Source organism: Triticum urartu, chromosome 6A (assembly GCF_056163025.1).
Source record: "Triticum urartu cultivar PI428250 chromosome 6A, HENAU_Tu73, whole genome shotgun sequence".
Classification (NCBI taxonomy): Eukaryota; Viridiplantae; Streptophyta; class Magnoliopsida; order Poales; family Poaceae; genus Triticum; species Triticum urartu.
The window spans coordinates 47494369-47509340 of NC_141878.1; the positions used below are offsets into that span (position 1 = coordinate 47494369).

The following is a 14972-nucleotide window of genomic DNA, read 5'->3' on the forward strand; positions in this document are numbered from 1 at the left end:
ACCATGGTTCATACAAAAAATAATTTTCATGCTCAAAGTATTGGAGTTGCCATCATCAAAAATACTACAATTGTCATGCTGTACAAACTGAAATTGTTACATGGTAACTTTAGTTTAAGCATTATGGCAACTACAGTGTAAACATCATGACAACTTTTGGACAAAAAAATTTTCGTCGAAACATATTAACATGGAATCTAGTTTTGAAGATCTCGTCGAAACGGATTTAATGATGAAAACAGATTTTTAATTTGATTTTTTAATTAGGAGATAAAATATTTTTAAGCCAGAAAACCAAAAATATTCCTGCTGATGTCATCTGTTCACATGTGGCAAAATTAGTGGTAAAAGATACGTGTGGACGATATGCAAGATGCCACACGTGTGGGCGTTAGTTTTTTCAATTTTTACGAAAAACTAACGCCCACACGTGTGGGCGTTTGCACATCGCCCGCATGCATTTATCACCACTCATTTTGCCACGTATGAACAAATGACATTGGCAGAAATCTTTTTAATTTTTGGCTTAAAAATGTTTTATCTTCTAATTAAAAAACCAAATTAAAAATCCATTTTCACCATTAAATCCGCCTTGACGAGATCTTCAAAACTAGACCCCATGTTGATATGTTTCGATGAATTTTTTCTCTCCAAAAGTTGCCATGATGTTTTGTAACACCCGTGAAAATTAAATTATGCAAAGTAGTATAGTAGTAATATTTTAAGCCAATTATAGAGATTATCGGATGGTTTGATAGCTTGCACTAATAATATATATGATGGATGCCACTATTTAAGAATTAGTAGTAATTGCTTAGAACCCAAATGCATGTACACGTACTGGTCTAGGCAGACTTTTATTTTTTTTCTTTCCCTTAATTTGTGAGAAGAGTTAGATCAGATATTTTTCTCAACAAGTAGCTGGCTGTAGGAAGGGTCAGGGAGGCAACTGAAAATAAAATGTTTAGTAAATGGAAATAATTATGTTGCTGACTCAGGTACAGGCCAGCAAGCTTATCTATTCCTGTTGTCAGACATACGTGTCAATTAGATCAATTTTACTTAGTGGCAATTAAAATAAAGCTGTGTGTAGAAGAGCCCAGATGGATGGTGGATATTTTAGATCACCGCATGCATTGCTGTCTCTTGCACGGCTGCACACTTATATAAAGGGCCAAGGGCCGGGTAGCTGGACCTCACACCACAACCATTGTCTCTCTTCACTAGAGGTAGTAGTAGTAGAGCCGTAGCTGCTCGTGCAGAGCAGGCGTTAGAAATCCTGCTGCTGTGTCGAGAGAATCAGGAGAAGGCAAACATGCGTTCCATCTAGCTTCTCTAGATGTCCTGCTCCTTCTCTTTCTTTCCTCATGCCATGCCGCTGTTGCTAGTGCTTCTCTATATAGCTAGTTTGTAGCACTATTCTTGTTGTTAATTCTTTAACATCAGCTAGTGTGTCCTTGTACAGTACGCATGGTGGTTTGGTCCTGCATGCTAGTTGTGAAAGATGCATGCGTCTTATCTTCCAAGAACTCCTCTAGATTATTTTGTCTTTTCTCTCTTTCTATCTTGTACCACATGCTTTGTTCTGACTAAGTACGCCTCACTTTTACTTGTTGGACCTGTACACTCGTTATGCTAAGAATAGCACATGCAAGACTAGCTAATCTTGTGCACAAGCTAGAGATGATATATTGGTGATCTTTTGAGATAATATTTCCTCTTCTAATGTTTCAGCCCTAATGAAAAATCTAACACTAAGGCATCACGACGGCAAAAACATTGTACCGGTCACAGTACAAGTATGAGACTGTCAAGGTTCTCCGTCAAGAACGACACCCATTCGGAAGCGTGTCGATGATGGATCCGTAGGAGCGATCGACACTAGTAAGGTCGGGTAGTCGGGTCTTAGCGGGTAAAAGAATCTTGCTCAAGTAGAGCCTGTGTGGTTCCAGTTGAGACTGTTGACGTCGGAGTACCCCTCTTAAGAGTGTAAAAGCGTGAAATTTCACCCCTGTGACTCCTGGGTCAGGAAGCTTGCGGCCATGTGTGATGCCAAAATTATTATTTCTAAGCACATCTTTATTTTCTCTACCATTCCTGTTTCTTTTCTTTTCTTACGGCTAATCCATATACTTGCTTCCGGTGTCACATATTTTCCCTGCTACATGTGTGCTTGCTGAGTGTCATCATACTCATTCTTGCTATCTTATTTATTTTTGCAGAGATGAGCAATGGAAATGATGGTGAACAGTAGAAGTAGTACTACAGGAGGGGATGAAATAAAGAAACTTGCATGCATGTACTAGCAAGAACACTGGTAGTCGTTCCTATGATAATGAATAAAAAATGATCCCAATGTACTACCTTTGTTAACCTGATGGCCTAACATGCTCATAAATTTGAATTGAATTTATAAGCATGTGGCAATTGTCACTGCTATGTTTTGGGGCGTGACATATTTACACTGTAGTTGCCATAGTGCTTAAACTAAAGTTGCCATGTGGCAATTTTAGTTTGTAGATCATGACAATTTTAGTGTTTTTATGATGACAATTTCAGTACTTTGACCATGAAAATATTTTTTTGTATAAACCATGGCAATTTTAAGTGCATGTATCATGGCAATTTTAGTTTATGGTGCATGGCAAGTCTAGTTTCTTAATTCCCTGTTTTATAATATGTCAAAATTTACTTTTAAATGTAGAAGAAAATAGCTGAAACATATCATGGCAACTCCGGTGTAAATATCATGGCAATTCATGTGCAATAGACACGTCAACTTTTAACCCCCCAAAAAAATTTGTCGAAATATATTGATATGAGATCTAATTTCGAAGATCTTGTCGCGAGGGATTTAATGGTGAAAGCGGATCTTCAATCGGATTTTTCATTTAAGAGATAAAACATTTAAAAAATAGAAAATCCAAAAAGATTCCCACATGCATGCTGTGACATGGCGTAGTCTGTGTGTTATAGAACGTGTGGGCGGGTTTGACTTCCACCACACGTGTGGACGTTAGAGTTGTCCAATTTTTATTTGTTGGATTTGTGTATTTGGATGGTTTTGTTCATGTGGATCCTAACCCTGGTTTTGAACATTGTTCCACAATATGATGTTTGTAGTATTTACTAATGAGTATGGTTGGTCTAGTAGTGTTAATTTTTGATGTGGGATGAACAAAGCTTAGGGTTTGGGTTATGCTTAATGTTAGGATTTAGGGTTAGGATTTGGGCAATGCTTAATTTGGATGATCAAAATTGTTCTATGTTGTTTTATATTCAATGTGTTATATTTTGCATTTCTCCTTTGTTGTACTTATGGTGCCATTGTTTTTTAGATGGATTGTGAATGTTCATTACACTACTAGGGAAAACCCTAGTAGTAGCGCGGGGTAATTGCTAGCAGTAGCGCGGGGGGGGGGGGGGGGGGGCTGCGCTACTGCTAGGGCGCTACAGCTAACTTTTAGCAGTAGCGCGGGTGGTACCCGCGCTACTGCTACTTCTAGTAGGAGTAGCGCGGTTGCCACCCGCGCTACTACTACTTAGTTGTAGCACGGGTCAGAGCCCCGCGCTATTACTAACTAATTCAGAATTAAAAAATTAATTACAGCCATGGCGGCTGCTTCTGCTCGGCGTCATCGTCCTCTCCATTCATGGCTGCTACTGGTCCTGGAGGGGATGAAGTTGTTTGTGGTGATGGTGCTTCCCCACCCAACTTGTGCTCGCAGCTCTCGTCTACCGCTGCTACAAAAGAAGAGAAATTTATTAGAAAGAGGAAGAGAGAGATAGAGAGCAGTAGGAGGAGGAACTCACTGGTGGCCGCCGGAGTTGGTGCCGACGCCAAAAACCCTAGATGAATCTCGGTGACCTGCTGCTGCTTGTTGTGGGACCCTTGACCCGGCGAGGAGGTGCAAGTGGTTGCGTCCATGGCGGATCTGGCCGCTGCCATGTGGACGACGCTCTGCTGGTTTCCCTCTCCTTCCAACAGCGGAGAAGGAGGATGGAGGGGGAGGGGAGGGGTCTGCGAGAGGAGGTCACCGGATTTGTGAGTGGCGCCGAGGTGCGAGGCCGGCAGTGGTGGTGGGCGAGGAAGGGAATGACAAGTGGGAGGAGAAGGGAAATCAGAAGAGTGTGGGTTTGGATTTGGGCCTCCGCACGCTATGTGTACATATGTCTTGGTGGGTCGATAGTAGTAGCGTGGTTTTATACCCCTCACTACTACTATGGCATGTCCCGGGTGGGCACAGTAGAGACCACTTAGTAGTAGCGAGGGTTATAAACCCGCGCTACTACTATCAACTTAGTAGTAGCGAGGGCTATAAACCCGCGCTACTAGTAAGTAGCAGCAGGGAGGGGTATAAACCCATGCTACTAGTAAGCGTCTGTCTATAAGCTTTTCCCTAGTAGTGTTATGTTGACAAAACGACAACTATGAATGTTGATATTGTTGATAAAAGTGTTGACATTTCTTTAGAGTCGTAGTTATGATGAGTTTGTGGAAGAAACACAGATTAGATTAAAGTGGATGGATGCAAGTGACCAAGTTGAACTAGTAGGAAGATATGATGTTGGGAGGGGACACAAGTGTCGAATGAAGATGATGCCTATGAAGTCCAATTTGCAATGGGGTGCATATAAGGAGGTTGTTGCATCTTCTGACGTCAAATCACTCGAAGTGTTTGCTACTAAGGTGGTCAGATCTCCTCTCTTTCATATTGACTTGAATCAAACCTTAATATAAGCCCTATTAGTAGTGTGTCACCACTTGTTGAGCAAAGAGTTGAAGTGCAAGCCGCCAATGCAATGAGCCAACCTCCCGTTAGCCAATCAAATGAATTTGAGGTGAAAGACATTCAGCATGGCAACGAACAAGTTGATTATGTCAATGTGTATCCCCAATATGAGTTTCAGGGTGGAGCACCAATCAATGATGATGGTCATGACTCCGAGCAAGAGGATGAGAGGCACTACAACATTCTTGGGGACATAGAGGCCCAAGTCAGGCATAAGGACATGGACTCTGACATCTTCTATCAATGTGCTTGTGTGGATGACTCAGATGATAAAGGCCTGGTGAATGAGTTGGACGAGGATGGATTCACGGAGAAAGAAGCAGATTGGTACACAAAAATCACCGGTCAGATCACAAAAGTGGCCTTGTTTTGTGATGTTAGCCTTGCTGAGCATTTTGGCTCCCGGGAGCACATGCTCCCGTGTGAATGTTTTTAAAAAATTCTAATTTTTGTTGTAGATGTTCGTGTTAGTGTTGCAAACATCCTTGATAACTTTCATGTGAAATGGAGCAGCAATGTTCAATCAGTGAAAAAAATAAATTTGGGGAGACATTTGTGGGTAACATTTGGCTTTTAACTTTTTTTTGCACAGGCCAAAATGCTTAACCTTTTTGCCTAAAATTTTGTAGGTATCATTTGGATGTGACTGTGAACACATAGAATTTTTGTTGGGATTTTTTTGACATTTCAAAATTTTATTTTCTCCCATGGGAGCATGTGCACCGAGGAGCCAAATTGGATTCTTGTTGCTTATAAGGCTATAGTCGATGGTGGCATGAGTAGGACAACTGAGGCAAGACCGTTCCCAAGTAGTACATCCGACTAATCCACTATGTCTTACCTAAGGAAAGGTTTGATGTTTGGCCACATGCTAGAATTCAAGATGTGGTTGTCTGAGTATGCTATTAAGCACCATAGACCTTTCATAGTTGTTCACTCGGACTACAAGAAGAGATACACCATGAAATGTGAGGCCAAAAGATGCTCATGGGAAGTTCATGGAAGACTCGCGAAAGATGAATGGCGAAAGATAACTAAATGCAAGACCACTCACCAATGCCGCCATCTGTAGAAGCACACAAGACCACCCACCAATGCAAACCGTCATCCGTAGAAGCACACAAGACACATCGTTAGCTAACCACAGAATTCATCGGTCATAAGTACCAGAAACATATAGCCAAGGGTACAACCATGAAGGTGAAGTTGATGATGAGTTGGGTAGAAGATAACTTTGGATATAATGTCAAGTGCGGGAAGACATGGAAGGCCAAGCAAGTTGCTCTTAGAATGTTTTATGGTGCATGTGAAGAGGCATACAACATGCTCCTTAGGTTGTTGGGAGTGATGTCATATAGAAACCTAGGAATGTATCACTATGTCCAGGATATTGATGGAGTCTTCCGTCATGCCTTTTGGACATTCAGCCCATGCATTGTAGCTTTTGAGCATTGTCATCCGGTTTTGTCTATAGAGGGAACATTCTTGACAGGTAAATACAAGGGCACACTCATGATAGCAATGGCACATGATGCTAATGATCAGGTGTTTCCTATGCTATTTGCTTTGGTGCCCATCAAGAACCAAGACAACCGGGAATGGTTCATGAGACTTGTGAGGAGAACAACCATTCCTCCGAATAAGGAGGTATGCATCATATCGGACCGTTACCAAGGCATACTAAAGGTCGTGGATATTCACATTCCAGGGCGTGCGAGGCCGCACCACCGATGGTGCATGAGGCACTTTGTGGCACACTTTTACATGGCTTGTAAGAACAAGGATCTTTGGAAGGATCTGACCTCCGCGTGTGTAGCCTTCTCCCTTGAGTCGTTCAAGAAACGCTTGGACAAAATTTACGAGAAGGCGAATGAAGGTGGGGAAGATTTTCTAGAAAGGAATATTGATGAGAGACACAAGTGGTCATAGGGATGCGATGAAGGAGGCATGAGATATGGTGATGTTGATACGTCTCCGTCGTATCTATAATTTTTTATTGTTCCATGCCAATATTCTACAACTTTCATATACTTTTGGCAACTTTTTATACTATTTTTGGGACTAACATATTGATCCAGTGCCCAGTGCCAGTTCCTATTTGTTGCATGTTTTTTGTTTCGCAGAATATCCATATCAAACGGAGTCCAAACGGGATAAAAACAGATGCAGATTTTTTTGGAATATATGTGATTTTTGGGAAGAAAAATCAACGCGAGATGATGCTTGAGGGGCCCACGAGGCAGGGGGCGCTCCCCTGACCCTCGTGGTCCCACCGTAAGGCGGTTGATGCCCTTCTTTCGCCGCAAGAAAGCTAATATCCGGATAAAGATCGTGTTAAAATTTCAGCCCAAACGGATTTAGGGATCTCCGGGAATATAAGAAACGGTGAAAGGGCAGAATCTAAGAACGCGGAAACAGAGAGAGACAGAGAGACAGATCCAATCTCAGAGGGGCTCTCGCCCCTCCCACGCCATGGAGGCCATGGACCAGAGGGGAAACCCTTCTCCCATCTAGGGAGAAGGTCAAGGAAGAAGAAGGAGGAGGGGGGCTCTCTCCCCCTCGCTTCCGGTGGCACCGGAGTGCCACCGGGGGCCATCATCATCACCGCAATCTTCACCAACAACTTCACCGCCATCATCACCAACTCTTCCCCCCTCTATGAAGCGGTGTAACCCCTCTTTTACCCGCTGTAATCTCTACTTAAACATGGTGCTCAACGCTATATATTATTTCCCAATGATGTATGGCTATCCTATGATATTTGAGTAGATCCGTTTTGTCCTATGGGTTATTTGATGATCAAGATTGGTTTGAGTTGCATGTTTTATTATTGGTGATGTCCTATGGTGCTCTCCATGTCGCGCAAGCGTGAGGGATCCCCGCTGTAGGGTTTGCAGTATGTTCATGATTTGCTTATGGTGGTTGGCGTGAGTGATAGAAGCACAAACCCGAGTAAGTAGGTTGTTTGCGTATGGGATAAAGAGGACTTGATACTTTAATGCTATGGTTGGGTTTTACCTTAATGATCTTTAGTAGTTGCGGATGCTTGCTAGAGTTCCAATCATAAGTGCATATGATCCAAGTAGAGAAAGTATGTTAGCTTATGCCTCTCCCTCAAATAAAATTGCAATAATGATTACCGGTCTAGTTATCGATTGACTAGGGACAAATAACTTTGTCGTAACAAAAAGCTCTTTACTAAAACTAAATTAGTTGTGTCTTTATCTAAACAGCCCCTACTTTTTATTTACTTGCTCTTTATTATCTTGCAAACCTATCCAAAAACACCTACAAAGTACTTCTAGTTTCATACTTGTTCTAGGTAAAGCGAACGTTAAGCGTGCGTAGAGTTGTATCGATGGTCGATAGAACTTGAGGGAATATTTGTTCTACCTTGAGCTCCTCGTTGGGTTCAACACTCTTACTTATGGAAAGAGGATACAATTGATCCACTATACTTGTGGGTTATCAAGACCTTTTTCTGGCGCCGTTGCCGGGGAGCCATAGCGTGGGGTGAATATTCTCGTGTGTGCATGTTTGCTTTATCACTAAGTAATTTTTATTTGTTGTTCTTAGTTATTTTCTATCTTTAGTTATGGGTAGGAAACGCAAAATACCAAAAAAAATAGTTGTACCTACTGAACCAATGGTTGAAGAACCACTCAAAATCTATCACAGTCGTGAAGCTTTTTACTTGGATCATCTTCGATCCCTTTGTGCTCGAGCTGAAACCCCAACTAGCTTAGTTGAGGGAAAATCTTTAGATGAGCATGCTTGTTATGTGCGACACCGTATATCCGAAAAGGGGAAACGTTTACTGGATCAAATTCATCGTTTGCAATGCTATGCTTGGAATTTATGCGAAATATATGATTATACTTGTTGTTCTGAAGACCCTAAGAAACACCTTCCCTACCAATGTTTGTTTAGTAATAATGGAATCGTATATTCTTATGCTAAGGGTGTTTATAATTACTATGATGTTCAACAAATTGAAGAATTTGTTGCTTTTAAGGGTGCTTATGAAATTGCTTCTTGATTGAAAAGTATGATGCTACTCTTTACAAGTCTAAAAATATTTCCATACTTGAATATTGTTATGAGAATTATGTTTCTAATGCCTATGTTAAACCATATATCGATGTCTCCTCCGCTGTCCAAGAAGAGACTAATATTTTGCAGGAGTCTATGGAAGAAGAAATTGACGAAACTGTGAGCTCATTGGATGAAAAAGATGACGAGGAGAGCGAAGAACAAAAGGAGGAAGAGCGGATTAGCTACCCGTGCCCACCTTCTAATGAGAGTAACTCTTCAACTCATACATTGTTTAATTTCCCTTCATGCTTACCGAAGGATGAATGCTATGATGATTGTTATGATCCCGTTGATTCTCTTGAAATATCCCTTTTTGATGATGCTTTCTATGCTTGTGGCCAAGATCCCAATATAATTATGCTCATGGAGATGAACTTTCTATAGTTCCTTATGTTAAACATGAAATTGTTGCTATTGCACCCACGCATGATAGTCCTATTATCTTTTTGAATTCTCCCGACTACACTATATCGGAGAAGTTTGCACTTATTAAGGATTATATTGATGGGTTGCGTTTTACTATTACACATGATGATTTTGATAGATATAATATGCATGTGCTTGCTGCTCCTACTTGCAATTATTATGAGAGAGGAACTATATCTCCACCTCTCTATGTTTCCAATACGATAAAATTGCAAGAAACCGTTTATACTATGCATTGGCCTTTACTATGTGTGCATGAATTATTCTTTTATGACATGTCGATGCATAGGAAGAGAGTTAGACTTCGTCATTACATGATATACATTGCTTTGTGCTCACTACTAAATTACAAATCATTGCTAATTAAAATTGGCTTTGATATACCTTGGGATCCGGGTGGATTCATTACTTGAGCACTATATGCCTAGCTTAATGGCTTTAAAGAAAGCGCTGCCAGGGAGACAACCCGGAAGTTTTAGAGAGTCATTTACTTCTATTAGTGCTTTTATAAAGTTTAAAAATAAAAATAATGTGCCAAGGTTTGCCTTTAGGATGTTTACTTTGCTTGTTGGTTTGTACAGTGCAGGACAGAAACTTTGGCTGTAGTGCGCGATTTTACATTTTTTACTGGAACGTCAGATGGTTCTGATTCTTTTTGCACTGTCTTTATATACAAATTGTTTATTTTTCCTAATTTTGGTAGAATGTTTGGAGTATCAGAAGTATGGTGAATGCTCAGATTATTACAGACTGTTCTGTTTTAGACAGATTCTGTTTTTGATGCATAGTTTGCTTGTTTTGATGAAACTATCGATTCATATCAGTGGATTAAGTCATGAAAAATTTATACTACAGTAGAAAAAATTCCAAAACAAAATATGAATTGGTTTGCAACAGTACTTAGAGTAGTGATTTGCTTTATTACACTAACAGATCTTACCGAGTTTTATGTTGAAGTTTTGTGTGGATGAAGTGTTCGATGATCGAGAAGGTCTCGATGTGAGAAGAAGGAAGAGAGGCAAGAGCTCAAGCTTGGGGATGCCCGAGGCACCCCAAGTAAATATTCAAGGAGACTCAAGCGTCTAATCTTGGGGATGCCCCGGAAGGCATCCCCTCTTTCTTCAACAAGTATCGGTATGTTTTCGGATTTGTTTCGTTCATGCGATATGTGCAATCTTGTAGCATCTTTTGCATTTAGTTTTCATTTTTATTTTATGCACCATGCTGGTATGAGATAGCCCTTGGTTGATTTATAGAATGCTCTATGCACTTCACTTATATCTTTTGAGTATGGCTTTATAGAATGCTTCATGTGCTTCACTTATATCATTTGAGGTTTGGATTGCCTGTTTCTCTTTACATAGAAAACCACCATTTGTAGAATGCTCTTTTGCTTCACTTATATTTGTTAGAGCACGGGCATATGTTTTGTAGAAAGAATTAAACTCTCTTTCTTCACTTATATCTATTCAGAGAGATCACAGGAACTGGTCATTCACATGGTTAGTCATAAAATCCTACATAAAACTTGTAGATCACTGGATATGATATGTTTGATTCCTTGCAATAGTTTTGCGATATAAAGATGGTTATATTAGAGTCATGCTAGTGGGTAGTTGTGGATTAGTAGAAATACTTGTGTTGAGGTTTGTGATTCCCGTAGCATGCACATATGGTGAACCGTTATGTAACAAAGTCGGAGCATGAGGTATTTATTGATTGTCTTCCTTATGAGTGGCGGTCGGGGATGAGCGATGGTCTTTTCCTACCAATCTATCCCCCTAGGGGCATGCGTAGTAGTACTTTGCTTCGAGGGCTAATAAACTTTTCCAATAAGTATGTGAGTTCTTTATGACTAATGTTGAGTCCATGGATTATACGCACTCTCACCCTTCCACCATTGCTAGCCTCTCTAGTACCGCGCAACTTTCGCCGGTACCTTAAACCCACCATATACCTTCCTCAAAACAGCCACCATACCTACCTATCATGGCATTTCCATAGCCATTCCGAGATATATTGCCATGCAACTTCCATCATCATCATATACATGACTTGAGCATTTATTGTCATATTGCTTTGCATGATCGTAAGATAGCTAGCATGATGTTTTCATGGCTTGTCCATTTTTTGATGTCATTGCTACGCTAGATCATTGCACATCCCGGTACACCACCGGAGGCATTCATATAGAGTCATATCTTTGTTCTAGTATCGAGTTGTAATATTGAGTTGTAAGTAAATAAAAGTGTGATGATCATCATTATTAGAGCATTGCCCGCCAAAAAAAGAGAGGCCAAAGAAGCCTAAATAAAAAAAAGGGGCCAAAGAAGCCCGTAAAAAAAGAGAAAAAGGGGGGCAATGTTACTATCCTTTTACCACACTTGTGCTTCAAAGTAGCACCATGTTCTTCATATAGAGAGTCTCTTGAGTTATCACTTTCATATACTAGTGGGAATTTTCATTATAGAACTTGGCTTGTATATTTCGATGATGGGCTTCCTCAAATGCCCGAGGTCTTCATGAGCAAGCAAGTTGGATGCACACCCACTTAGTTTTCAGTCTGAGCTTTCATACACTTATAGCTCTTAGTGCATCCGTTGCATGGCAATCCCTACTCACTCACATTGATATCTATTGATGGGCATCTCCATAGCCCGTTGATACGCCTAGTTGATGTGAGACTATCTTCTCCTTTTCGTCTTCTCCACAACCACCATTGTATTCCACCTATAGTGCTATATCCATGGCTCACGCTCATGTATTGCGTGAGGGTTGAAAATGATGAAGTGCGTTAAAAAGTATGAACCAATTGCTCGGCTTGTCATCGCGGTTGTGCATGATGTGAATATTTTGTGTGGTGAAGATGGAGCATAGCCAGACTATATGATTTTGTAGGGATAACTTTCTTTGGCCTTGTTATTTTGAAAAGACATGATTGCTTTATTAGTAGGCTTGAAGTATTATTGTTTTTATGTCAAATGCTAGACTATTGCTTTGAATCACTCGTGTCCTAATATTCATGCCATGATTAGATATGTGATCAAGATTATGCTAGGTAGCATTCCACATCAAATATTATCTTTTTTATCATTTACCTACTCGAGGACGAGCATCAATTAAGCTTGGGGATGCTGATACGTCTCCGTCGTATCTATAATTTTTGATTGTTCCATGCCAATATTCTACAATTTTCATATACCTTTGGAAACTTTTTATACTATTTTTGGGACTAACATATTGATCCAGTGCCCAGTGCCAGTTCCTGTTTGTTGCATCTTTTTTGTTTCGCAGAATATCCATATCAAACGGAGTCCAAACGGGATAAAAACTGACAGAGATTTTTTTTGGAATATATGTGATTTTTGGGAAGAAAAATCAATGCGAGACGATGCTCGAGGGGCCCACGAGGCAGGGGCGCGCCCCTGACCCTCGTGGCCACCCCGTAAGGCGGTTGATGCCCTTCTTTCGCCGCAAGAAAGCTAATATCCGGATAGAGATCGTGTTAAAATTTCAGCCCAATCGGAGTTACGGATCTCCGGGAATATAAGAAACGGTGAAAGGGCAGAATCTGAGAACGCAGAAACAGAGAGAGACAGAAAGACAAATCCAATCTCGGAGGGGCTCTCGCCCTTCCCACGCCATGGAGGCCATGGACCAGAGGGGAAACCCTTCTCCATTAGTAGAAAAAGGCCCATTTGTCCCGGTTCATAAGGCCCATCTGTCCCAGTTGGGGAACCGGGACTAAAGGGTCGTTACTAATGCCCTAGGCCTTCAGTCCTGGTTCTTATACTAATCGGGACAGATGGGCCACCACGTGGCCGCTCCGGCGAGCCCAGGCACGAGGGCCTTTGGTCCCGGTTGGTAGCACCAACCGGGACCAATAAGTTTCCACGCGTCAGCATTTCAAGGGCTGTTTTTTTAAAGGAGGTGGTTTAGGGGTTTTGGGGGTTAATTTAGGTTGGTATAGGTAGCTAATAGAGAGATGTGTCCTCTCTTATCTCCGTGCTACTGCTACTGCTATGCCTAAACATGACTTAGATTGAAGTGAGGCAACATGTGGTGCATGTCGAAAGTAATACTAACCCTAACTTGATCAAGTTTGGATTGTACTACTTTCGACATGCACCACATGCATGTTGCCTTCACTTCAATCCAATCCGTTCTCATTTCACCCGCCGATATATAATAACTCTTCATGCTCGCATCATGCATCATCATAATAACAAGTCCTACTAATCATCATCATACAACTTCTACTCGTTATTAATAACAAGTCATACGATCATCATCCTCATAGTCATCGAACCAACCCTACTTAATTGTTCTTAGCACATGATCATCAGTATTAGGTAGGACCTAAATACCCTCTTTAAGGTAAAATAGCATAAAACAAAATAGACCTTGACTCTCCATTATGGAGAATGGAGATCATCCTGTCTCCAATTCTAGCGCTTCGCTTGCTTTTACTTCCAAGAACCTCCTTACGACTGTCCATACATTTTTTCCATCATTTGATTTGCATGCCTCCACTTCTTTTAGAAATCTGGTATAGACAGTTGAGATTCGTAGGATGACCTGGCTGTATGTTCAAAACATTAAGGCTATCTTTCTGATACATCAAATGAGGCACACAATTCTCTGGGATTATCTGTTGAAAAACATAGTAATAACTTCATAGTTAGCAATGATGTACTAGTCTTAGAAGTATGCAAAAGATGCACGGATGTTGTAATAGTAAAAAATCTTACCAGGGTATCTCCATGGTAGTTACCGTAGTTGAACACATGCACTAGTGGCGCGTATTGACCATAATGCTGAGGAGTTTGATTGTAGATATTGTAATTCTCAATGTTAGTACAAAATCCAACTAGATGATTTTTCTCCTTGTAAGTTAATTCGGAGCCATCGGTGTAGTGGGTTTTGTCTACCATCTCCCGCACATTCTTTGAAGAATGAAAATAAGCTGTCAACTATTTTGAAATAAACAATATAAATTAGCTAATAACTATGTTTGAGAAACTCACATAGTGGTAGAATTGGAGGCGTATCAACAAGGACCCAAATGTCCATATTGTCTTGCTCGATTTCAGGATCACCAAGATCCATGGTGACAAGCATACCCTCATCAAAACCATACATCTTGCAAAGTGCTTCCCATTTTTTGCAACCAAAATGGGTACGCTCTCAGAATTGTACAGCTTTACTTCAAAATCCACATCATGATGAGTCCTTAGGTGAATTTTCTTTGTTTCAAAACTTTCATGGTCTTCAAAACCCATCCTCTCCAAGACTTAGCGCCTTGCATGGCATGGGATAAGCTACTCGAATTGTAAAATATGAAAATTACACGTTGAAATAGTTGTAGTCATGCTTAGTTACAAATAAACACTTGTCGTCGTTGCGTACCGTTTCAACATCGAAGGTCTCCTCGAGCTTAATGTTGAAGCGCCGATCATCGTTCAGGTGAGGCATGTCGCACAGACCTCGATCGTCGTGGCACCAGCTGCACTCCCCCAGGAGACTTTCATCGTCTGATGACGACATTTCCTATGTTCATAATTCAAAGATTAAACTTGTACAATTAAATATATGTACTACAAAAACTAAATTAGATCATTATTATTCATCACAGGTTGACTATCGGTCTGTCGAGTC

General features: G+C 40.8%; 1 long non-coding RNA gene across 1 annotated transcript; it reads left to right on the forward strand.

Moving 5' to 3' along the window:
* Positions 1 to 1069: 1069 nt before the first annotated feature.
* Positions 1070 to 2642, forward strand: LOC125516655 (uncharacterized). Its single transcript, XR_007287374.2, has 2 exons — positions 1070 to 1889; positions 2223 to 2642. It is a non-coding gene; the product is annotated as an uncharacterized LOC125516655 (long non-coding RNA).
* Positions 2643 to 14972: the final 12330 nt, after the last annotated feature.